General features: G+C 36.3%; 1 protein-coding gene across 22 annotated transcripts in view; it reads right to left on the bottom strand.

Annotated features, from left to right (window-relative positions):
- Positions 1 to 27,110, bottom strand: part of VPS13B (vacuolar protein sorting 13 homolog B) — a 915,151-nt gene that overhangs the window by 191,471 nt on the left and 696,570 nt on the right. The window lies entirely within an intron of this gene.

The following is a 27,110-nucleotide window of genomic DNA, read 5'->3' as shown; positions in this document are numbered from 1 at the left end:
TCAGAGTCTCTTAACAGCAGAATTGATCAAGCTGAAGACAGAATTAGTGAGTTTGAAAATACACAATCAGAGGAGAGAATGAGAATGAATGGGTGGTCCCTAGGGCTTAAGGCAACCCTTGGACAACAGCTAATAAGGAACTGGAGACCTCAGTATTAAAGCCACAAGGAACTAGATTATGTGAATAGTTGGAATAAGTTTGAAAGTAGATTCTTTCCAGGAGCCTCCAGATTAGAACCCAGGCCAACTGACAGTCTGATTTTGGCTTTGTGAGACCCTGAAGAGAGAACCAGCTGAACTCACCTAGACTTCTAACCATAGAATTGTGAGATGATAAATTTGTGTTGCTACATTTGTTGTAATTTGTTATGCATCAATAGAAAACTAATACAAATTCCATATGCACATTTGCCCACATGGCATTTCCAGTTTCAAAAGCAATTAAAATGAAGTTTCAAGATCTAGGTATATTTATTGAAGTTTTGTTTATCTCTTCCCCTAATGAAAAATATCTAATATATCTTAAAAACACCTAATGGGGCCAGGCATGGTAGCTCACACCTGTAATGCCAGCACTTTGGTAGGCCGAGGCGGGTGGATCACAAGGTCAGGAGTCCAAGACCAGCCTGGCCAAGATGGGGAAACCCCATCTCTACTAAAAATACAAAAAATTAGCCAGGTGTGGTGGCAGGTGCCCGTAATCTCAGCTACTTGGGAGGCTGAGGCAGAGAATTGCTTGAACCTGGGAGGTGAAGGTTGCAGTAAGCCGAGATCGTGCCACTGCACTCCAGCCTGGGCAACAGAGTGAGACTCTGTCTCAAAACAAAAAACAAACAAACAAAAAACACAAAAAACAAATAAACATCTAATGATGTTAGTTGCCTACTCCTTCTTTTTAAAAATTATTTCAGAGTTATAGGAATGATGGAACCTGTCTCTTCCACTGAATGCAGTTACAAAATCTAGCAATAAACCAGCTATAAAACCTACACAGAGCAGTTATTTGAGAATTCTGAAAAGTATATGGTAACAGGTAGACTGAGGAAGAAGACTAGAATTCAAAATACTACCAAAATGGTGATGAGTTTCTAATTTTTCCTCCCCTACCCCCTTATCCTAGACTAATGGCAGCCCAAAGCCCAGAAGTGGATATCATGTGGAGACAGAGAGAGTACAAGGAGAAGCCCTCTATTTCTGGCTTCAAGGAGTGTGAAGGAGTCTCTTAATGCTCAGAGGGACTAGGGAAATCTATTGTTTTCCTTCTTTCTTTTCTTCATTCCCCTGTCCTCCAGGAAATAGAAGAGAATACTTCTTAATTCATTTTATGAGACCATCATTACTGATACCAAAAGTAGATGGAGAAAGTATAAAAAACAATATACATGCATATTCCTCAAGAAGAAACATAAAAATCCTCAAAAAATGTAGCAAATCAAACCCATCAGCATATAGAACTAATAATGTACCACAACTAAAATAGGGGTTGTCCTAAGACTATAAGCCTTGATCAATCAATGTAAAAATATTAACAGTTTACAACAATAACAAAGATAGTATCAATTGATGCAGAAAACATTTTTGAAAAATTCAATATCAATTTATAATAACTCTAGGCAAACTATCGGTAGAGGGAAACTTAACCTGATGAAGGCTATATATGAAAAGCCTACAGCTAACATCATAATTATGATGAAATGAATGCTTTCCCCCTAAGAACAGAAACAAGGCAAGGATGTCCATTCTTATTACTTATACTCAACGTAGTATTGGAAATCATAGATAGTGCAACAAGGCAAGATAAAAGGGCATAAATAACAAAGAAAACAATGCCCATTTGCAGATGACATAATTGTCCATGTAGAAAACCCAATAAGAATCTACAGAAAAGCTCCCAGAATTAATAAGTGAGTTTGGCACAGTTTTAGAATACAAGATCATCACACAAAAATCAATTGAGTTTCTATAAACTAACAATATGCAAGTGGAAAACAAAAAAGCCTTAAAATAAAACATAGTATTTATAACATATCCAAATAAAAGGAACACAGGTATAAATCTAATCAAATGGTCATAGGATCTGTATGCTGAAAACTACAAAATGCTGATAATAAATTTTAAAAGACCAACATAAATAGAGAGACATACCATACACATACCATATTCATGAATTCGAAGGCACACAACATAGTAAATATATCAGTTTCTCCCAGATCTATAGATTTCACAGAATTCCAATAATAATCCCAGAAATATTTATTTTAAATATAGAAAAGCTGATTCTAAAATTTACATAGTAAAGCAAAGGACCAAGAATAACCAAAACATTTTTGAGAAAGAATAACAACATTGGAGGTCGCAAACTACCTGATTTTAAGACTTACTATCAGCTATTAAAATCAAGACAGTGTAGTTTTGGAGAAGGTATATGTAGCTTAGTGGAAAAGAACAGAGTCCAGAAATAGGGTCCAAAGAATTATTAGTTGATTTTTAAAATAGGTGCAAAGACAGTTCAATGAAGAAAGGTAGTTTACAGATGGTGTTGAATATCTGTATACAAAAAAAGGTACCTTCAACTCAACTTCATATTGTATATAAAAATTAACTCAAAATGAATCCTGGACTTAAATATAAAATGTAAAATTAGAAAGTCTTCAAAGAAGAAAACATAGGAGAAAATCTTCAAGTCCTAGAGTTGTGGCTTGGGTGCCAGCTCATTCTCAGTAGAATGGAGCACCAAGCAGATTCCTAAGGTTTCTGACTCCAGGCCCTGGCTCCTGGACAGCATCTCTGGACGTACCTGGGACAAGAGAAATTTCAGTGCCGTATAGGGAGGGACACAAGCCTGGCAGGTTATAGAGCCCTAGGACCTTGAGTGAACACAGGCGGATAGCCAGGCAGGGGTTATCATGGGCCTTGGGTGAGGCCCAGTGCTGTGCCGGCTTCAGGTATGACTCAGCACAGTGGCCACCACAATGCTGGTGTTACCTTCCCTAGCCCCAGCTCCAGGCAGCTCAGTACAGACAGACTCTGTACTGAGTCTCTTATACATGATACCAAAAAAGGCATATTTTAAAAATTTATAAGTTGGTCTTCATCAAATTAAAAACTTTTCTTCTGTAAAGGGTAGTGTTAAGAGAATGAGAAGAGAAGTTATGTACTGGGAGAAAATATCTGCAAATTACTTATCTGACAAAAGACTTATATCAAAAAAACATTAAAAAGTATTATAACTCAGCAATGAGAACATAATCTAATTTTTAGATAGCCTAATTTTTAAATCCCAGAAGCTGGGATTACATGCATGCAGCACCATGCCTGGCTAATTTTTTATTTATTTATTTATTTATTTATTTATTTATTTATTTATTTATTCTTATTATACTTTAGGTATATCTCCCAATGCTATCCCTCCCCCCTCCCCCCACCCCACAACAGTCCCCAGAGTGTGATGTTCCCCTTCCTGTGTCCATGTGTTCTCATTGTTCAATTCCCACCTATGAGTGAGAATATGCGGTGTTTGGTTTTTTGTTCTTGCGATAGTTTACTGAGAATGATGATTTCCAATTTCATCCATGTCCCTACAAAGGACATGAACTCATCATTTTTTATGGCTGCATAGTATTCCATGGTGTATATGTGCCACATTTTCTTAATCCAGTCTATCACTGTTGGACATTTGGGTCGGTTCCAAGTCTTTACTATTGTGAATAATGCCGCAATAAACATACGTGTGCATGTGTCTTTATAGCAGCATGATTTACAGTCCTTTGGGTATATACCCAGTAATGAGATGGCTGGGTCAAATGGAATTTCTAGTTCTAGATCCCTGAGGAATCACCACACTGACTTCCACAAGGGTTGAACTAGTTTACAGTCCCACCAACAGTGTAAAAGTGTTCCTATTTCTCCACATCCTCTCCAGCACCTGTTGTTTCCTGATTTTTTAATGATTGTCATTCTAACTGGTGTGAGATGGTATCTCACTGTGGTTTTGATTTGCGTTTCTCTGATGGCCAGTGATGGTGAGCATTTTTTCATGTGTTTTTTGGCTGCATAAATGTCTTCTTTTGAGAAGTGTCTGTTCATGTCCTTTGCCCACTTTTTGATGGGGTTGTTTGTATTTTTCTTGTAAATTTGTTTGAGTTCATTGTAGATTCTGGATATTAGCCCTTTGTCAGATGAGTAGGTTGCGAAAATTTTCTCCCATTTTGTAGGTTGCCTGTTCACTCTGATGGTAGTTTCTTTTGCTGTGCAGAAGCTCTTGAGTTTAATTAGATCCCATTTGTCAATTTTGGCTTTTGTTGCCATTGCTTTTGGTGTTTTAGACATGAAGTCCTTGCCCATGCCTATGTCCTGAAGGGTAATGCCTAGGTTTTCTTCTAGGGTTTTTATGGTTTTAGGTCTAACGTTTAAGTCTTTAATCCATCTTGAATTGATTTTTGTATAAGGTGTAAGGAAGGGATCCAGTTTCAGCTTTCTACATATGGCTAGCCAGTTTTCCCAGCACCATTTATTAAATAGGGAATCCTTTCCCCATTGCTTGTTTTTCTCAGGTTTGTCAAAGATCAGATAGTTGTAGATATGCGGCGTTATTTCTGAGGGCTCTGTTCTGTTCCATTGATCTATATCTCTGTTTTGGTACCAGTACCATGCTGTTTTGGTTACTGTAGCCTTGTAGTATAGTTTGAAGTCAGGTAGTGTGATGCCTCCAGCTTTGTTCTTTTGGCTTAGGATTGACTTGGCGATGCGGGCTCTTTTTTGGTTCCATATGAAGTTTAAAGTAGTTTTTTCCAATTCTGTGAAGAAAGTCATTGGTAGCTTGATGGGGATGTCACTGAATCTGTAAATTACCTTGGGCAGTATGGCCATTTTCACTATATTGATTCTTCCTACCCATGAGCATGGAATGTTCTTCCATTTGTTTGTATCCTCTTTTATTTCATTGAGCAGTGGTTTGTAGTTCTCCTTGAAGAGGTCCTTCACGTCCCTTGTAAGTTGGATTCCTAGGTATTTTATTCTCTTTGAAGCAATTGTGAATGGGAGTTCACTCATGATTTGGCTCTCTGTTTGTCTGTTGTTGGTGTATAAGAATGCTTGTGATTTTTGTACATTGATTTTGTATCCTGAGACTTTGCTGAAGTTGCTTATCAGCTTAAGGAGATTTGGGGCTGAGACAATGGGGTTTTCTAGATATACCATCATGTCATCTGCAAAGAGGGACAATTTGACTTCCTCTTTTCCTAATCGAATACCCTTTATTTCCTTCTCCTGCCTAATTGCCCTGGCCAGAACTTCCAACACTATGTTGAATAGGAGTGGTGAGAGAGGGCATCCCTGTCTTCTGCCAGTTTTCAAAGGGAATGCTTCCAGTTTTTGCCCATTCAGTATGATATTGGGTGTGGGTTTGTCATAGATAGCCCTTATTATTTTGCGATACGTCCCATCAATACCTAATTTATTGAGAGTTTTTAGCATGAAGGGTTGTTGAATTTTGTCAAAGGCCTTTTCTGCATCTATTGAGATAATCATGTGGTTTTTGTCTTTGGTTCTGTTTATATGCTGGATTACATTTATTGATTTGCATATATTGAACCACCCTTCCATCCCAGGGATGAAGCCCACTTGATCATGGTGCATAAGCTTTTTGATGTGCTGCTGGATTTGGTTTGCCAGTATTTTATTGAGGATTTTTGCATCAATGTTCATCAAGGATATTGGTCTAAAATTCTCTTTTTTGGTTGTGTCTCTGCCCGGCTTTGGTATGAGGATGATGCTGGCCTCATAAAATGAGTTAGGGAGGATTCCCTCTTTTTCTATTGATTGGAAGAGTTTCAGAAGGAATGGTACCAGCTCCTCCTTGTACCTCTGGTAGAATTCGGCTGTGAATCCATCTCATCCCGGACTCTTTTTGGTTGGTAAGCTATTGATTATTGCCACAATTTCAGCTCGTGTTATTGGTCTATTCAGAGATTCAACTTCTTCCTGATTTAGTCTTGGGAGAGTGTATATGTTGAGGAATTTATCCATTTCTTCTAGATTTTCTAGTTTATTTGCATAGAGGTGTTTGTAATATTCTGTGATGGTAGTTTGTATTTCTGTGGGATCGGTGGTGATATCCCCTTTATCATTTTTTATTGCATCTATTTGATTCTTCTCTCTTTTTTCTTTATTAGTCTTGCTAGCGGTCTATCAATTTTGTTGATCCTTTCAGAAAACCAGCTCCTGGATTCATTAATTTTTTGAAGAGTTTTTTGTGTCCCTATTTCCTTCAGTTCTGCTCTGATTTTAGTTATTTCTTGCCTTCTGCTAGCTTTTGAATGTGTTTGCTCTTGCTTTTCTAGTTCTTTTAATTGTGATGTTAGGGTGTCCATTTTGGATCTTTCCTGCTTTCTCTTGTGGGCATTTAGTGCTATAAATTTCCCTCTACACACTGCTTTGAATGCATCCCAGAGATTCTGGTATGTTGTGTCTTGGTTCTCGTTGGTTTCAAAGAACATCTTTATTTCTGCCTTCATTTCGGTATGTACCCAGTAGTCATTCAGGAGCAGGTTGTTCAGTTTCCATGTAGTTGAGCAGTTTTGAGTGAGATTCTTAATCCTGAGTTCTAGCTTGATTGCACTGTGATCTGAAAGATAGTTTGTTATAATTTCTGTTCTTTTACATTTGCTGAGGAGAACTTTACTTCCAAGTATGTGGTCAATTTTGGAATAAGTGTGGTGTGGTGCTGAAAAAAATGTATATTCTGTTGATTTGGCGTGGAGAGTTCTGTAGATGTCTATTAGGTCCACTTGGTGTAGAGCTGAGTTCAATTCCTGGGTATCCTTGTTGACTTTCTGTCTCACTGATCTGTCTAATGTTGACAGTGGGGTGTTAAAGTCTCCCATTATTAATGTGTGGGAGTCTAAGTCTCTTTGTAGGTCTCTAAGGACTTGCTTTATGAATCTGGGTGCTCCTGTATTGGGTGCATATATATTTAGGATAGTTAGCTCTTCTTGTTGAATTGATCCCTTTACCATTATGTAATGGCCTTCTTTGTCTCTTTTGATCTTTGTTGGTTTAAAGTCTATTTTATCAGAGACTAGGATTGCAACCCCTGCCTTTTTTTGCTTTCCATTTGCTTGGTAGATCTTCCTCCATCCTTTTATTTTGAGCCTATGTGTGTCTCTGCACGTGAGATGGGTTTCCTGAATACAGCACACTGATGGGTCTTGACTCTTTATCCAATTTGCCAGTCTGTGTCTTTTGATTGGAGCATTTAGTCCATTTACATTTAAAGTTAATATTGTTATGTGTGAATTTGATCCTGTCATTATGATGTTAGCTGGTTATTTTGCTCGTTAGTTGATGCAGTCTCTTCCTAGTCTCGATGGTCTTTACATTTTGGCATGATTTTGCAGCGGCTGGTACGGGCAGACTGCCTCCTCAAGTGGGTCCCTGACCCCTGACCCCCGAGCAGCCTAACTGGGAGGCACCCCCCAGCAGGGGCAGACTGACACCTCACACAGACCTGCAGCTGAGGGTCCTGTCTGTTAGAAGGAAAACTAACAAACAGAAAGGACATCCACACCAAAAACCCATCTGTACATCACCATCATCAAAGACCAAAAGTAGATAAAACCACAAAGATTGGGTAAAAACAGAGCAGAAAAACTGGAAACTCTAAAAAGCAGAGCACCTCTCCTTCTCCAAGGGAACGCAGTTCCTCACCAGCAATGGAACAAAGCTGGATGGAGAATGACTTTGACGAGCTGAGAGAAGAAGGCTTCAGACGATCAAATTACTCCGAGCTACGGGAGGATATTCAAACCAAAGGCAAAGAAGTTGAAAACTTTGAAAAAAATTTAGAAGAATGTATAACTAGAATAATCAATACAGAGAAGTGCTTAAAGGAGCTGAAGGAGCTGAAAACCAAGGCTCGAGAACTACGTGAAGAATGCAGAAGCCTCAGAAGCTGATGCGATCAAATGGAAGAAAGAGTATCAGCGATGGAAGATGAAATGAATGAAATGAAGAGAGAAGGGAAGTTTAGAGAAAAAAGAATAGAAAGAAATGAGCAAAGCCTCCAAGAAATATGGGACTATGTGAAAAGACCAAATCTACGTCTGATTGGTGTACCTGAAAGTGACGGGGAGAATGGAACCAACTTGGAAAACACTCTGCAGGATATTATCCAGGAGAACTTCCCCAATCTAGCAAGGCAGGCCAACATTCAGATTCAGGAAATACAGAGAACGCCACAAAGATACTCCTCGAGAAGAGCAACTCCAAGACACATAATTGTCAGATTCACCAAAGTTGAAATGAAGGAAAAAATGTTAAGGGCAGCCAGAGAGAAAGGTCGGGTTACCCTCAAAGGGAAGCCCATCAGACTAACAGCGGATCTCTCGGCAGAAACTCTACAAGCCAGAAGAGAGTGGGGGCCAATATTCAACATTCTTAAAGAAAAGAATTTTCAACCCAGAATTTCATATCCAGCCAAACTAAGCTTCATAAGTGAAGGAGAAATAACATACTTTACAGACAAGCAAATGCTGAGAGATTTTGTCACCACCAGGCCTACCCTAAAAGAGCTCCTGAAGGCTAATTTTTTTGTATCTTTAGTAGAATGGGGTTTTGCCATGTTGGTTAGGTTGGTCTCAAACTCCTGGTCTCAAGCAATCCACCTGTCTTGGCCTCCCAAACTGCTGGGATTAAAGTGTGAGCCACCATGCTTCGACAGCACTAAATATTTTAGGAAAAATCTGAAGCAATCTTGGATCTCTCTCTCTCATAGTTTGTCCCAAAAGTCTCAGTGTGATTTTAAATTTTAATAACTTCAGCAGCACAAAAATGCTGCAGGATGATTTAAAAAACATCATTTGAAAAGTTTCATTATTTAAATCTTTTATAGGTTTATTTTGTTTTGTGAATTTGAACAGTGAATTTTTAATGTTAACTTTTTGTGGTGCTGGTTTCTGGATGACCCTTTCTCAGACCAGTGGATTGGTAGTGGAGGGTTACTTATTTGGACACTTGGTCACTCGATCTATCTTTCCTATAAGGCTATGTCAAAAGTGTTATTTATGTATCGAAATTTCGTTCTTTTGATTACCTTAAATTTAGTAATTTAGGATTACAAATGCAACCTCTCAGTCACTGAGCAGTAGTTGATGAAAGTTTTTAGAACGTTTGAAAATCTAGCAGAGCTATATGTATTCCCAAACAGTTGCTATGTTAACTTATTTATTTATTTTTCAAGACAGGGTCTTGGTCTGTTGCCTAGGCTGGAGTGCGGTGGCACTATCCTAGCTCACTGCAGCCTCAAACTCCTAGACTCACATGATTCTGTTAAGGTTTAATAAGAAACAAATTGTTATTTAAGACATTTAAGTAATTCACTTTTCAAATGTTTTTTGTATATTTGTTTCCATACAGGGCATACAGTGCAACCTCTGTATAAGACGTACGTTAGTAGGCCACAAAGTCCCTCACCCTGGAGGGACTGAACCACATAGAGACAGCACTGAGCTACATTTCTTGCAAAACACATTCTGTGCAATGTGTGAACAGAGTGGCTAGGGCAGTCCCATTTGGGCAAGTTGGAAAAGATGATAGGCCAAGAACCAAAAAAGCAGAGTTGCAATTAGGCTATATTGTAATACTAGGTATTACTTTCAAAAGTACCAGGTCCACCAAAAGACAGGAGGCACGCACCAGAATGAGAACCATCACAACTGAAACAGCACCGTTTATTGTTGCATAAAGTACATCAACATGTTTCTCTGAACTTTCACATCCTTGATCTAGCCAGTTTTTTGGTAGAAAATTAGTCTTCATTGCAAATATTTTCAGTCTAATAATGACAGGAAGATTATTTTTACAAACAGAAAAAATATGCAAAAATAGTGTCTGGTATTTTTTAACTTAAAAAATAAAAGTAAAAATTGAGCAATCCACATTTTGTTTTTTGATACTTTTAAAAAACTGATAAAAATATTAATCTGATCATTAAGATACAACATTAAAGAAATGGACTAGAACAGTTTTATTCAACAGAGACCCAGTGGGAGCTATAAAAAATAATGTTTTACAGGAACTGGAAATATAACTGGATAGGGAACCAGGCACAGACTATTACTATAAATTTTATTCCAATTATTATCGGATACTTATGTTTAAGAGTTTAGAATTTTGTTATAATCCTCATTGAACTTTAATAAATGGATTATTTTCAAAGTTTTGATTTTAGGAATATGCAGTAATAGAGAATCTCTCAGCTGAGTCATCTATTTTTCTGCCAGATCTAATTTCTCACCATTTTCAGAACATATTCTGTATCTTTAAGTAAACCCATGCCTGACAATTATTAGATCCTAATTACCCTTCAAAACTTTCTGAACAGCTACCAGGAAACAGAATGATGGAATGACTATTGAGTTAAAAGATTAGACAAATGCAAATAAATTATACTTATTTTATGCTCCTATCATCTTAGAGGATGACTTAATAGTGAAAGGAAAAGTATCACATTGTAATGAAATCAGAGAGAGAATTCAAGCCCCAGAGGTGATTCCCATAAGTTTATGTTAATGCACACCTTGTGGGGGACCAAACATCAACTGGAAAAGTTTCCTGAGAACTGTTCCAGTTCTTTTCGCATTTAAAATGTTCCAACTTTACTTGACCCATTAGTCATCATATTACTTACATTTATGATGTATTATGAAATCTATTACCAAAAACCCAATGAATTCAATATGGCTTGCTATACTCAAATCATAACATTTATGAAAGAAAACTTCTTTGTTAAGTGTTTCTTCCTTTGGAATTTTATTTGCAAAAGATAAAAAATTTTTTAGACAAGCAAGACTTGCAAGAAAACATTCAGTGCATACACGAGTGGCTATGTACAGACACAGAAATGATGTTTTTATTCACCATCTTAGTAAATGCAAAACACAGAACTAACAAACCCATAATCAGGGTTGACCTTATGTATTATAATAACTCTGGTAAAGAATTATTACTAGGTCATAATATTTTTTTCTCTTATTCAGCAATTGAAATTCAGGTTTTTGTTATAGTGTTCAAGTAAAGGTATTCATGATGACAGTGGACAAGGGAGACGGAGTATTCACAGGTATAAGAGCTAGAAAACCTGGAAAGCTGCCCATGACAATGAGATCAATGTGCTTTCATTGAAGGTGTGAAGTGTAAAGACCTCAGTGATGGCAGACATGTGTGCTTTAATTAATGATGGTATACAAAGTGGAACAGGCTATATGCTGTCTTATGTGCTATGAGGAAGCTCAGAGACATGAAATGAAAGGTTCTTGAGCTGAATAAGTCAGCAGCAGTTCATGATACTTATCATTGGGATCTGGACATCATCACTACTAGCAAAATTACTCAGAAACATATTTTTATGATCAAGCATTGACTTTCTAAGTTTCATAATCCTCCCCAAATCACAACACAAAAGTTCGAATTATAGGGTAATTGCACCAATTTCTAAAGTAAATGTACTGAACTAAACTCATCAAAATAAGTTTCCCTTCCTCTTAGTAATAACCATAAGGGATAACTATATTCCACTACTCCAACAATTTTGTATCTTTTTTGGTGCCTATGTCTTCCTTTGTTTTACTATTTCAGTGATGGCATATACTCATCCTTGATGACACATATGATTTTTAGAAACAGCCAAATGTTGTTTTGAGATAAATTTAGTGAAAATGGTATTACCAATCTGCTTATGAAAAAAGGAGAGATCAGCATGAATGGAAATGAAAGGGAAACTATTCCAGAAGAAAACAAGACTTAGGCTAACCTAATGGCAGCTCAGAATTAGAGTGGGCAAAGAAAAAGGGCGTAAGAATTCCACACTAAGAAAACAACAAGGTTTAAAACATAGAGAAGCGAGTTTATAGAGATTCACACTGCCAATGGTGAGACAACTTGAGAATTATTAAAAATAATGAGTTCAAAATAATATCAAACAACATCAACTAACTGGCCACCATTGGAATATGCTAGAGAATGAACTCATTTTTGAAAAGGGGTAAATAAAGGGAAAGAATTAAGCATTTATCCTGCCTTTTTGAATGAGCAATACTACTGAATACTCAAATAGTAGGCTGGGGAATGTTTCTCTTCAAAGAAGTATGCCAGCTAACGTATGGAAACGGAATGCTAGAATCAGAATATTACTATTTACAACCTACAATAAATTTAGGCATTGAGCACCAATGGGTGGTAGCATCACAAAAAGAGAGACCTTTGGACATTATATGCCCCCTGATAGAGCAATATAAAACCTCTTGCAAAACAGTTTTGCTTAAAAAAAAAAACCAGAATCAGATTAAGCCAAATAAGCAATTTATATGTAAGAAATACAGTGGACAGGTGCACAGAGGGTTGGCGGCTGAGGAGAGTTTTGACTGGATCAACTGAGGAAGGGGGGTAGTTAAGATTCAAATAAATTTGGCAGGGGAGGAAAATCTAGTAAGGACATAGAAGACAGTATTATTGAGTAAATAAGAGAATCTGAAGTTAGTGCTACCAGGAAACAGAATGAGGAAGTAATCAAGGATTAAGCCTACACCAGAGTAGCAGGCATAATTAAGGACTATTTCAAAGAAAAAAGTAGAAGGACTTGAAATAAAAATAAGAATGGCCTGAAGATGGTAGTAAATTGTGAGAGAACATGACCAGAAAATTTTTCCTATCATCAGCAGTTGTAAAAAAAGTTTGAAGACTATGCTAAAGGAAGAAGTGAGCAAGGAGACAGAAGAGAGAAAATGGCTTAATTTACTGTGAACATGTTTAAATAACAAAGTATACCTAATACTCATATGTAGAAATAGTCTTAGAGTTAGATATTAAGTCAAAAGAGCTGCATTTGGGAGTTGTTGGCATAAAAGAGACTATTGTACAGGGATAAGAAAGGAAGGCTCAAGACTGTGTCAATGGAAAGGCATGGGGCTGGAGAGTAAGGAAAAAAAGAACTGCAGGCAGAAAGTTGGAAAGTTAGAGTTAGGATAAGCCAATGTTCTTTATCTCTTCTAACTTGACTTACTCCATGTTCCTAGGAAGATATTTCCCAATTACTCTCATTCTTTTCTGTAGAAGAAATAATTCTAACAGAATTAGGCTACATGAAGAAATAAAAAAAATCTAAATGACTGCTACTCTACTGACTTCTCTGCGTGAGACCTAGTACTGGCCCCCTACCTCCTTGCCACCTGCACAACCAGCCTCTGTGACTCTTTGAGGTCTATTACTTAGCCAAGTAGTTCAGAGGTGTAATCTCTTGAGGGCACCATTTTCAGCTAGGTAATTTTTCTCATTTCTTCCTAAAATAAAAGTTATAGTTGAAAAACAAAAGTTGAAATAATGAAAGGCTTTTCCCTATTTTAAAATTCTTGGTCCGTTCGCTAGTTGACATTCTGACATCAAGTTTACTGTTTCATTTTGATAAATCACAGAGAAAACAAACTATGATAATATAGCTCTGACACTGGAAATTGGAACCCATAAAATTCAGGAAATGTAAAAGTCAAGGTCCTTACAGTTTCATTAACTAGTTTACATTTCTTAAATGTAGAAGATAGCCTGCTAGCATGGCTGTAAAATTGAATTAAGATAGAGGCAGGATTCTCATGATTAAGGTATAGGCCTTAGCCCAATTTCTGGCAAGAGAGAAGGGGCAGAAGATTAAATATGATTTAAAAATGATATTTTGGGCAAGATGAACAGAAATAAATTATTAAAATTAGCTGCTTCTTTTTTTCTTTTTTGAGATGGAGTTTCGTTCTTGTTGCCCAGGCTGAAGTGCAATGACACGATCTTGGTTCATTGCAACTTCTGCCTCCTGGGTTCAAGCGATTCTCCTGCCTTAGCCTCCCAAGTAGCTGGTATTACAGGCATGCGCCATCACGTCCAGCTAATTTTGTATTTTTAGTAGAGATGGGGTTTTGCCATGTTGGCCAGGCTGGTCTTGAACTCCTGACCTCAGGTGATCCACCCACGGCAGCCTCCCAAAGTGCTGGGATTATAGGTGTAAGCCACTGCACCCAGCCCAAAATTAGCTTCTTAAAATATTTTATTTTGCTTTGAATCTTCTTGCATTTAAAAATTATATTATGAGGGTGGAGCAAGATGGTGGAATAGGACTCTTCAGCGATCATCCCCTCATAGCAACATCATTTTGAACAACTATCCACACAAGAAAATACCTTCACAAGAGCTAAAGAAATGAGGTGAGAGATCACAGTACCTGGTTATATCATAATAATATGAAAAGATGTACTTAAGAGAGTAGGAAGGACATTCTCTGTGTCAACTCTCCCCTATCCCCAAGTAGCAAATTCAGAGAGACATTGTCTGCTTGGGGAACTAGAAGGAAGTGAATGTAGGACTTTGTCTTGGTCTCCACCACTGGGCCTGCCATAGTAAAATCTAGAATCAGGCAGACTCTTGTAGCCCCTTATTTAGGTCAGTACCCATGTACTGAGCCTCTTGACCTGTCCCAGTGCTAGGCAGGATCCCATAGCCTCTATGAAATATACTTGATCACTGGCCTGAATCACTACCAGCTGTCTACAAGTCCTTTGGTTTCAGACAAACCTGAATGGCCATGGGCTTTGAGTATACCCCAGCACTGTGCCAACCTTGGTGGCCATGGGATTCCATCCTGGTGTTGGGCTGGTGTGGCAGGCCTGGGTTTAGGGTGCCCTCTAGAGCTTTGATGGCTTTGGCAATCATGGACTTAGGGACAATGCCAGACAACATGACCAAAAAGTTCTAGACAGGCTTACTGTTGAAGGGCATTCCCAGACAAAGCCAGACTGCAAAGACTGGAATAAGAACCTACTTCTTCAATATCCAGACATTGATGCATGACCACAAGAATAAAAAAAAACAAAACTAGAAACATGACATCACCAAACAAAACAGAGTGCTAGTGACCGAGCCCTGAAAAATAGAGATATATGAACTGCTTGACAAATAATACAAAATAATTGCTTTAAGGAAACTCAATAAGCCTCAAGAAAATAGATAAACAATTCAACAACATAAGAAAAACAATAAATGACCAGAATGAGAAATTTAAGAGATTGAAAGAATAATTTTAAAAACCCCCAGAAATCCCACAGCTGAAAAATACAATGAGCTAAATGAAAGATACAAGAGAGAATATCAACAGCAGAATTGATCAAGCAGAAGAAACAATCTATGAACTCAAAGACAGATTATTTGAAAATATACAGGCAAAAAATACACAGTAAAGGAACGAAGAAAGCTTACAGGATTCATGGGACAGCATCAAAAGGGTAAATTCTTGGTCACTGGTATTCAAGAGAGAATAGAGATAGATAAAGGGGTAGAAAGCATATGTAAATAAAGAACAGCAGAACCCTTTCCAAACCTGGAGAAATATATAAATATTCAGGTATAAGAAGCTCAAAGGTCTTCAATCAGATTCAATCCAAATAAGATTACCCAAAGACATATTATAATCAAACTATCAAAGATCAAAGACAAAGACAGGATCCTGAAAGCAGCAAGAAGAAAGAAGCAAAGAATATAGAAGGATATTCTAATACACTGAGCAGCACACTTCTTGACAGAGAAGAAATCTTACAGGCCAGAGGAGAGTGGGATGATATATTCAAAGAGCTGGTAAACAAACTAATTAACTAACCTGCAAACCAAGAATACTGTACCTAGCAAAACTGCCCTTTAATGAAAGAGAGATAAAAACTTTCCTGGACAAACAAAAGCTGAGGGAGTTAATCACCACCAGACCTGCATTACAAGAAATGCTAAGGAGAGTTTTTCAAGCTGAAAGAAAAGGATGATAATAATGCAACAACATCTGAAAGTAAAAAACTCACTGGTAAAAGTATACCATCAAATGCAGACTATTCTAATATTGTAATGGTGGTGTGTAAATTATATCTTTAGTGTAAAGATTCAAAGATAAAAATATTAATGACACTAATTTGTTAAGGAATATACAATACACAAATATGTACATTTTTAAATAACATTCAAAATGTGGAGGGAGGTAGTGGAGTACAAGAGTAGAGGTTTTTTGTGTACATGATCAAAGATAAATTGTTATTAGCTTAAAATAACCTGTTATAACTATAAGATTTTTTTGATATGCCTCATGGTAACCATGCAGATACACAAAAAATTAAAAAGCAAGAAATCAAAACATACCAATAGAGAAAACTTACTTAACCACAAAGAAAGACAGCGAGAGGAAGAAACAAAAGAGTCCATAAGACAACCAGAAGACAATTGACAAAATGGCAGTACTTAGTCCTTACCGTTCAATAACTACCTTGAATGTAAATGGCTTACATTCACCAATGAAAAGAAAGAGCAAATTAATAGATTATAAAAACACACCCAACTATATGCTGCTTACAAGAGACTCAATTCACTTATAAGAACACACATAGGTTAAAAGTGAAGGAATGAAAAAAGATATTCCATGCAAATGGAAACCCAAAAAGAGTAAAAGTAGCTATACTTATATCAGACTTTAAGTGAAAAACTGTAAAAAGAGATAATGCAAGTCCTATATAATGACAAAGGGGTTAGTTCAGCAAGATGGCATAACATTGTAATATATAGGTACCTAACACTGCAGCATCTAAATATATAAAGCAAATATTACTAGATCTAAAGGGAGAGATAGACTGCAATTTAATAATAGTGGAGGACTTTAACACTTTACTTTCAGCAATGGGTAGATCATCCAGACAGAAAATCAAACAGGAAACATCAGACTTAAACTGCAATCTAGAACATTTGAACCTGACAAACATATACAGAATGTTCCATCCAAAAGCTGCAGAATTCACATTCTGCTTAATTGCACATGGAACATCCTCCAAGACAGATCACAAGTCTTAATAAATTTAAGAAGACTGCAATCATATTAAGTATCTTTTCTGACAACAATGGTATAAAACTAGCAACCAATAACAGGAAGAATTTCAGAAAATTCACAAGATTATGGAAATTAAATAACATGCTCCTGAATGATCAATGAATCAATGATGAAATTAAAAGAAAAATTTAAAAATTTCTTGAGACAAATGAAATGGAAACACCATATACCTAAATCTAAAGGATATAGCAAAAGCAGTTCTAAGAGGGGAATTTTCCAGCAGTAAATACCTACAGTAAAAATGAAGAAAGAGCTAAAATAAACAATCTAACATTACAACACAAGGAACTAGAAAAACAAGAACAAACAAAACCCCAAATTAGTAGAAGGAGGGAAATAAAATAAAGATCAGAGCAGAAATAAATGAAATAGAGACTACAAAAATAATAGAAAAGATCAGAGAAACAAAGAACCGGTCTTTTGAAAAAACAGGCAAACCTTTAGCTAGACTAAGAACAAAAAAGAGAAGACTCAAATAAATAAAATCAGAGATGAGAAAGGAGACATTACAACTGATACAAAGAATCCTTAGGGAATAACATGAACAATTATATGCCAATAAATTGAATAACCTAATGGATAAATTCCAGGACACATACAATGTACCAAGAATAGATAATGAAGAAACAGAAAATCTGAACAAACCAATAATGAGTATGGAGATAGAATCAGCAACAAAAAATCTCCCATCAAAAAAAACCCCAGGGTCCAATGGCTTCACCACTGAATTCTACTCAGTACTTAAATATCTAATATACCAATTCTTCTCAAACTCTTTCAAAAAACTGAAGAGAGGGAAATATTTCCAAATTTATTCTATAGGCCAGTATTAATTAGCCTGATATGAAAACCAGAGAAAGACATGCTAAAAAAAAAGAAAACTTCAGGCCAATATCCAGGATGAACATAGATGTAAAAACCCTCAACAAAATAGTAGTAGACTGAATTTAAAATACATTAAAAATCTACTCGTGATCAAGTGGGTGTCATCACAGGTATGATCAACATATGCAGATCAATAAATGTGATACATCATATTAACAGAATGTAGGACAAAAACCATATGATCATTTCAACAGATGCAGAAAAAGCATTTGACAAAATTCAAAATCCCTTCGTGATAAGAACTCTCAAAAAATTAGGTATAGAAGGAACATACCACAACACAACAAAGGCCATATGTGACAAATTCACAGGTCACATCATATTGAACAAGGAAAAGTTGAAAGCTTTTTCTCTAAAATCTAGAACCCTACAAGAATGGCCATTCTCACCACTCTTATACCACATAGTATTGGAAATCCTAGACAAAGCAATTAGGTAAGAGAAAGAAATAAAAGGAATCCAAATAGGAAAAGGTGAATTTAAATTGTCTCCACAGATAAGCTTATAACATTTAAGGTTTTCTATGTATAAGAAACATATAAGGTTTTCTTGACCAGAAAACTGTTAGAATTAATACATACATTCTAAAAACTGTTAGAATTCAGTGACTCTGCGTGATTAAAAATCAGCATACAAAAACCTATAGCATTTCTATACACCAACAGAGAGCTATCTGAAGAAGAAACTAAGAAAACAATCTCATTTCATAATAGCTAAAAAAATTATTAAATACTTAGGAACACATTTAACCAAGGATGTGAAAAATCTGTACACCGAAAACTATAAAACGGTGATCAATGGAAAGATATCCTGTGCTCATGAACTGGAAGAATTAATATTATTAAAATGTCCATCCTACCCATGCTATTGATGTGCCCATGCTATTGATCTACAGATTCAATGAAACTCCTATCAAAGTATCAAAAACATTCTTCACAGAAATAGAAAAAGCAATCCTGAAATTTATGTGGAACCATAAAAGACCCTGAATAGCCAAAGCAATCCTGAGCAAAAGGAACAAAGCTAGAAGCATCACACTGTCTGACTTCAAAAAATATACTATAAAACTATAACCAAAACAGTATAGTACTGGCATAAAAATAGGCACACAAACCAATGGAACAGAATAGAGAACCCAAAAAGAAATTAGTTTTCAACAATGGTGTCAAGAACACAAAATGGGGAAAGGATGGTCTCTTCAATAAATGCTATTGGGAAAGCTAGCTAGCCCATGCAGAAGAATGAAAGTAGATCCTTATCTCTCACTATGTACAAAAGTCAACTAAACTTGGGGGGCTGAGGCAGGAGGATCCCTTGACACTAGGAGTTAGAGGATGCAGTGAGCCATGGTCACACCGCTGCACTCCAGCCTAGGTAACACAGTGAGACTCCGTCACTCAAAAATCAAAAAACACAAACAAACAAACACAAAAGCTTCAAAATAGATTGAAGACTTAAATGTAGTAAGATCAAAAACTATGAAACTACTAGAAGAAAACATAGGGGAAAAGCTCTATGATATTGGTCTGGACGGTGATTTTCTGGATATTATCTGAAAAGCACCAGCAACAAAAGCAAAAATAGGATTACAACAAGCTAAAAAGCTTCTGCCTAGCAAAGAAAACAACCAATAGTATGAAGAGATAACCTACAGAATGGGAGAAAATATTTGTAAACTATATAAGAGCTTAATGTCTAAAATATATGAGAAATTCAAACAACACAATAGCAAGAAGACAAAGAACCAAATTTTAAAAATAGGAAAAAGACCTAAATAGACATTTCTCAAAAGAGGATATACAAGTGGCCAACAGGTATATGAAAAAGGGCTCAATATAACTAACGATCAGAGAAATACAAATCAAAACCAATAAAGACCACATCATTCCTGCTAGAATGGCTATTATCAAAAAGACAAAACATAACAAGTGTTGGCAAGGATGTGGAGAAAAGGAAATCCTTGCACATTGTTGGTGGGAATATAGATTGGTACAGCCAATATGGAAAACAATATGGAGATTCCTCAATCAATTAAAAATATAACTACCACATGATCCAGTAATCCCACTAATGGACATAGATTCAAAGGAAATGAAACCAGTGTGCCGAAGAGATATATTTGCACTCCTATGTTTACTGCAGCACAATTCATAATAGTCAAGATGTAGAATCAACCTAAGTACTCATCAGTGGATGAACAGAGGATGAAAATGTGGTACATATTCACAATAGAATAGCATTCACTCCTTAAAAAGATTGAAATCCTGCCATTTGAGACAACATGGATGAACTTGAAGACATTATGCTAAATGAAATAAACCAAACAGAAATAGACAAAGACTGCATGATTTCACTTATATGTGGAATCTAAAAACGTCAAACTTATAAAAGGAGACATTAGAATATTTGTTGCCAGGGGCTGGGGGAAGGGACAACATGGAGGGGGAAGGGACAACATGGAGAGGTTGGTGAATGGGTACAAAGTTTCAGTTTTGCAGGTTGTATAAGCTGTGGAGATCTAATCTACAGCATTATGATTAAAATTAATAAATACTACTGTATTATATACTTACAGCTTGGTAAAAGAGGAGATCTTATGGGTTCTCACCACAAATAAAAAGTTGTAACTATGTGAGGTGATAAATATGTTAATTAGCTTGAATAAGGTAATCATTTCTCAATGACACATTTATCAAAACACCACATTGTACACCTTAAATGTTTATAATTTTTATTTGTCAATTATACCTCAATAAAGCTTGAAATAGGTAACCAAAAATCCATTTGAAATTTGCAATTGAAAAAAATTTTAAAGATTAAAAAATCACATTATTTATTCCTCATTTTCTACTCCAGAAAAATCAAGACACTATTTGATTAATCTTTTCCAGGTATCTTAATCCTCCTGAATCAGTTACCTTCAGATATGTCTGAGTTAATCCCCACCGAGTAATAAATTCAGTAATAACATAAAAGTAGGGTTAACCAAGAAAGGCAAAAGCACTTAAAAAATACATCTATTTGGGGGTAAACAACTTAAAATTTCTACTTTATATTCATATAAACAAACCTATTCGAATGGTGTGTTACTGTACCTAAGAACTCTTTTACTATTTTATAGCATTTAAGTACAAATTTTCTTTCAAATCAGAGAGGTTTGTAGAAATGCAATCATTTAAGGATGTTTAGGAATTATTTTAAAGTAGAAATGAAAATCATTGTAATCTATAAAATAGTTACATTAATCCATACAATATAAGGAGAAAACTGTATTCAAAACAGGATTATAACCAGTTCAAGTCAACAGATTTTTAAAATCAAAATCAAATAAAATCAGAGATGAAACCAATCAGAAGCCAGAATGAAATCAGAAAAACTGAAAACCAGACAGGTAAATTAATCAATGAGTTGAACAGGGTGAGACTAAAGAAGTGATTCTACTAGGAGAAAAAGACCAGTGGCCATGCATTTCAAATATAGACACCATATATACTACACTAAAAGAAATGTGAAATTGCATTCATTGTCTTGTGTTTGATATAACCATGTTATTCAAATTATATGATGAATGTGGCATGCTAAGCATTAATTTATAATAAAACATAAATGACTTGGGAATGTTTTCCCAATGTGGCATTTTTGTTCTTTGTTGTCATTTAAATGTCATTTCATGGCTACAATGACAGTGGCTCAAAAATTCGTGAAAGAACAATGAAAAAATACCAGAGAGCCCAAATGTTTTTTGCAAATAATGCTGAGTTAATTAGAAAAATCTGCACCATTTCCAGTTCTTCTTCTCACGTGTCAGCTCTCATTAAATTAAAAAAAAAAAAATTGCATTTCAAAGTTAAGGAATCCTATGGTTAACAAAACTTTTAAAATGGGATCAAGTAGGCACATTCCTACATTTCTGTATGATGCCATACCAAACACTTCACAGATGAATTTGAATTTGCAAGAAGTATGATTGATTTTTCAATATAAGAAGTATCTGATCTAATGCTAATTTTTTTCTACAGGCTAACTGTGCTGGGAACAGGTGGCCCTGCTTTCAATTATGGAGGGCTAGCATGCCAGTGTGAGGCCTGGATTAGTTCACCTTCTCACGGGGAATTTTCCTCGGTTGGGAATGGATTTATTATGGCTTCACACATGGAATAGAGCTCATGTCAGCTGAGGGCAGTGACACATCATATGATTCAAATTAACCTGCTGTGGACTGTTCCACAGGGTTTAGATTGTGTATTAAAATGACGACATTTTAAAAACAGCTTGAAAGAAACCAGGATTGCCGAACTGCAATGGTTCCAATTTGTTCCAACTAATCTATCACCTGCTGGAGATATTATTCTAGTGGGTTTCTGGTAGCTGCTGTTTTCCAGGTTTCTCCAAGCCACTGACCTTGCTAATGGGTACAAGGGGAAAAGGTGGGGGGTTGGGAGAGCTTTGAAAGAGTTTTTGATGTAGAAGTTGGGACCTACCATTTGCTCTATTAAGGTACCATTAGGTGAACAGAAGAAATAGGGGAACACTCAAGAACTCTACATTATTTTTCTAAAAACAAATGCTAAAGAGCAGCATTTGTATCACCTTGTTTAGATAAAATAATCCCTGCAAAATAAATCTAAGAGGCTAATTTTCAAAAGCTGTGAAGTTTACATCTTTTTGAAGAAAGCTTAAGGTTAGGCAGTTATAATCAGTATTCCCTCTACCTTTAAGGGTTGTAACTTTTTTTTTTTTTTTTTTGAGACAGGGTCTCACTCTGTTGCCCAAACTGAAGTGCAGTAGCATGATCATAGCTCACTTCAGCCTTGACCTGTTGGGCTCAAGCAATCCTCCCACCTCGGCTCTCTGAGTAGCAAGGACTACAGGCACATATCACCATGCCTGGTTAATTCAGGATCATAACTTTCATTGTTACTATACCTTTCATTAAAGAACAAGAAAAAAATAGATGGAAATTACTAATATAGTTCAAGACATTCTCTAGAATGATACTTAAATAGATATGCATACAGATTAAAATATAATAGTAGCTAAAGATTTCTAATGATAACACAATGACATTACCTAAAAACTAAAAGTGTTACTTGTAGTGCTTTTATTATTTTTTTGTAATGCTTTTTCTTCAAGGAAAGGGAATGTTATTAGGGAACATTACAAAGCTGAAATTTGTTTGCCCAATCTCAACATAAATGACATTCCTCTTAGTAACCTATTCCCTAAGAGCTGGAAAAAATAAAATTTCCTTGAGTTGTCAAAATCTATAAAATAATACATTCATATGGTAAAAGCTGTTTTAATGTGTCCTGTTATTCCCATTTAATTAGTGGTATGCAAGTCTCACTATCTTCTACAGCCATTTGATTCCTAAATTAATGTAGTAGCATGCCAATCTGGCTGTGTAGTGAGACAATATAACTACTCTATGAAATAACATCTACTTATCTACTCTAAATCACAAATTGCTTACAGTAGGAAAATTTTTGTCTAAGCTAGTAAATTCTGGAGCAGTTAAAGGCTGTTAGGTTAGTGTTTTAGAAGAAGTCACACACAGCTGATATATCATTTAAACTAATCTTCTCTCAAATAAAAAAAAAGTACTTTTGTTTAAAATGTTTTAGACTCTGAAGAACTTAAATCATTCATTGGATATTATATTTGATTTTCCGTAATCAAAGCACTATTCTAAAAACCACTCATCTTTCTTTATCATTACCCTGTCCTGTTCCCCAAAATATCTGTGGTTTGGCTCTCAAAGACTGTGACTGATACTAAAAACAAAAATCATATACGATAAGTCATATGTATAATTTTTTAAAAAGAAGTTTGATAAGAGCCATATAAAACTTGCCACAAAAAGTACAGTCCCAGACCAACAGCATCTACTTCATCTGGGAGCTTTTTAGACATGACTTTCAAGCCCTACCTTCTAGAACTGTTAAATCACAATTTGCATTTTAACAAACTCCCCAGGGAAGCTTCAAATGCAGAATCAAGTTTGAGAAGCGCTGCTGTAAAATAACTATTTCAATTCATTTACTTAAAAGTTTAAATCTCTAAATATATTATCACTATTACAGCATGGACATAAAATCAAAAATTGTATATATTTAATTCCTAACCTTGAAAAGTATCTTAAGAAACACAAAAGTACAACTACTGTAAAAAGTACATTTCTGGGCTGAGACGATGGGGTTTTCTAGATATACAATCATGTCATCTGCAAACAGGGACAATTTGACTTCCTCTTTTCCTAATTGAATACCCTTTATTTCCCTCTCCTGCCTGATTGCCCTGGCCAGAACTTCTAACACTATGTTGAATAAGAGTGGTGAGAGGGGGCATCCCTGTCTTGTGCCCGTTTTCAAAGGGAATGCTTCCAGTTTTTGCCCATTCAGTATGATATTGGCTGTGGGTTTATCATAGATGGCTCTTATTATTTTGACATACGACCCATCAATATCTAATTTATTGAGAGTTTTTAGCATGAAGGGTTGTTGAATTTTGTCAAAGGCCTTTTCTGCATCTATTGAGATAATCATGTGGTTTTTGTCTTTGGTTCTGTTTATATGCTGGATAACATTTATTGATTTACGTATGTTGAACCAGCCTTGCATCCCAGGGATGAAGCCCACTTGATCATGGTGGATAAGTTTTTTGATGTGCTGCTGGATTCGGTTTGCCAGTATTTTACTGAGGATTTTTGCATCAATGTTCATCAAGGATATTGGTCTAAAATTCTCTTTTTTGGTTGTGTCTCTGCCAGGCTTTGGTATGAAGATGATGCTGGCCTCATAAAATGAGTTAGGGAGGATTCCCTCTTTTTCTATTGATTGGAATAGTTTCAGAAGGAATGGTACCAGCTCCTCCTTGTACCTCTGGTAGAATTTGGCTGTGAATCTCCTCAAGCTGATAAGCAACTTCAGCAAAGTCTCAGGATACAAAATCAATGTACAAAAATCACAAGCATTCTTATACACCAATAACAGACAAACAGAGAGCCAAATCATGAGTGAACTCCCATTCACAATTGCTTCAAAGAGAATAAAATACCTAGGAATCCAACTTAAAGGGATGTGAAGGACCTCATCAAGGAGAACTACAAACCACTGCTCAATGAAATAAAAGAGGATACAAACAAATGGAAGAACATTCCATGCTCATGGGTAGGAAGAATCAATATCGTGAAAATGGCCATACTGCCCAAGGTAATTTATAGATTTAATGCCATCCCCATCAAGCTACCAATGACTTTCTTCACAGAATTGGAAAAAACTACTTTAAACTTCATATGGAACCAAAAGAGCCCGCATCGCCAAGTCAATCCTAAGCAAAAAGAACAAAGCTGGAGGCATCACGCTACCTGACTTCAAACTATACTACAAGGCTACAGTAACCAAAACAGCACGGTACTGGTACCAAAACAGAGATATAGACCAATGGAACAGAACAGAGCCCTCAGAAATAATGCTGCATATCTATAACTATCTGATCTTTGACAAACCTGAGAAAAACAAGCAATGGGGAAAGGATTCCCTATTTAATAAATGGTGCTGGGAAAACTGGCTAGCCATAGGTAGAAAGCTGAAACTGGATCCCTTCCTTACACCTTATACAAAAATTAATTCAAGATGGATTAAAGACTTAAATGTTAGACCTAAAACCATAAAAACCCTAGAAGAAAACCTAGGCAATACCATTCAGTACATAGGCATGGGCAAGGACTTCATGTCTAAAACACCAAAAGCAATGGCAACAAAAGCCAAAATTGACAAATGGGATCTAATTAAACTCAAGAGCTTCTGCACAGCAAAAGAAACTACCGTCAGAGTGAACAGGCAACCTACAGAATGGGAGAAAATTTTTGCAAGCTACTCATCTGACAAAGGGCTAATATCCAGAATCTACAATGAACTCAAACAAATTTACAAGAAAAAAACAAACAACCCCATCAAAAAGTTGGCAAAGGATATGAACGACACTTCTCAAAAAAAGACATTTATGCAGCCAAAAAACACATGAAAAAATGCTCAACATCACTGGCCATCAGAGAAATGCAAATCAAAACCACAATGAGATACCATCTCACACCAGTTAGAATGGCGATCATTAAAAAGTCAGGAAACAACAGGTGCTGGAGAGGATGTGCAGAAATAGGAACACTTTTACACTGTTGGCGGGACTGTAAACTAGTTCAACCATTGTGGAAGTCAGTGTGGCGATTCCTCAGGGATCTAGAACTAGAAATACCATTTGACCCAGCCATTCCATTACTGGGGATATACCCAAAGGATTATAAATCATGCTGCTATAAAGACACATGCACAAGTATATTTATTGCGGCACTATTCACAATAGCAAAGACTTGGAACCAACCTAAATGTCCAACAACGATAGACTGGATTAAGAAAATGTGGCACATATACACCATGGAATACTATGCAGCCATAAAAAATGATGAGTTCATGTCCTTTGTAGGGACATGGATGAAACTGGAAACCATCATTCTCAGCAAACTATCGCAAGGACAAAAAACCAAACACCGCATATTCTCACTCACAGGTGGGAATTGAACAGTGAGCACACATGGACACAGGAAGGGGAACATCACACACCGAGGACTGTTGTGGGGTAGGGGGAGGGATAGCATTAGGAGATATACCTAATGTTAAATGACAAGTTAATGTGCGCAGCACACCAACATGGCACATGTATACATATGTAACAAACCTGTGCGTTGTGCACATGTACCCTAAAACTTAAAGTATGATAATAATAAAATAAAATTTAAAAAAAGTACATTTCTGGCTAGGCGCGGTGGCTCACGCCTGTAATCCCAGCACTTTGGGAGGCCAAGGTGGGCGGATCATGTGGTCAGGAGTTAGAAACCAGCCTGGCCAGTATGTTGAAACCCAACCTCTACTAAAAATACAAAAATTAGCCGGGTGTGATGTTGCGTGCCTGTAGTCCCAGCTACTCAGGAGGCTGAGGCAGGAGAATTGCTTGAACCTGGGAGACAGAGGTTGCAGTGAGCCAAGATCACACCACTGCACTCCAGCCTGGGTGACGGAGTGAGACTCCGTCTCAAAAAAAAAAAAAAAAAAAAAAAATCACATTTCTACTACTGAGTCATGTTAAATGCCAGAATTGTAAATACATAATTTTTCATTTATTCATTGGCATTTCTCTTAAAATTCAATTTATTTGGTTGCCTTGAAAATATTGTATCTAATTTACCATCAACTTTCAAATTCCATTTTTTTACAAACAAATC

The sequence above is a fragment of the Pongo pygmaeus genome, chromosome 7 (genome assembly GCF_028885625.2).
Source record: "Pongo pygmaeus isolate AG05252 chromosome 7, NHGRI_mPonPyg2-v2.0_pri, whole genome shotgun sequence".
Taxonomy (NCBI): Eukaryota; Metazoa; Chordata; class Mammalia; order Primates; family Hominidae; genus Pongo; species Pongo pygmaeus.
This window is presented reverse-complemented; position numbering and strand designations above follow the sequence as displayed.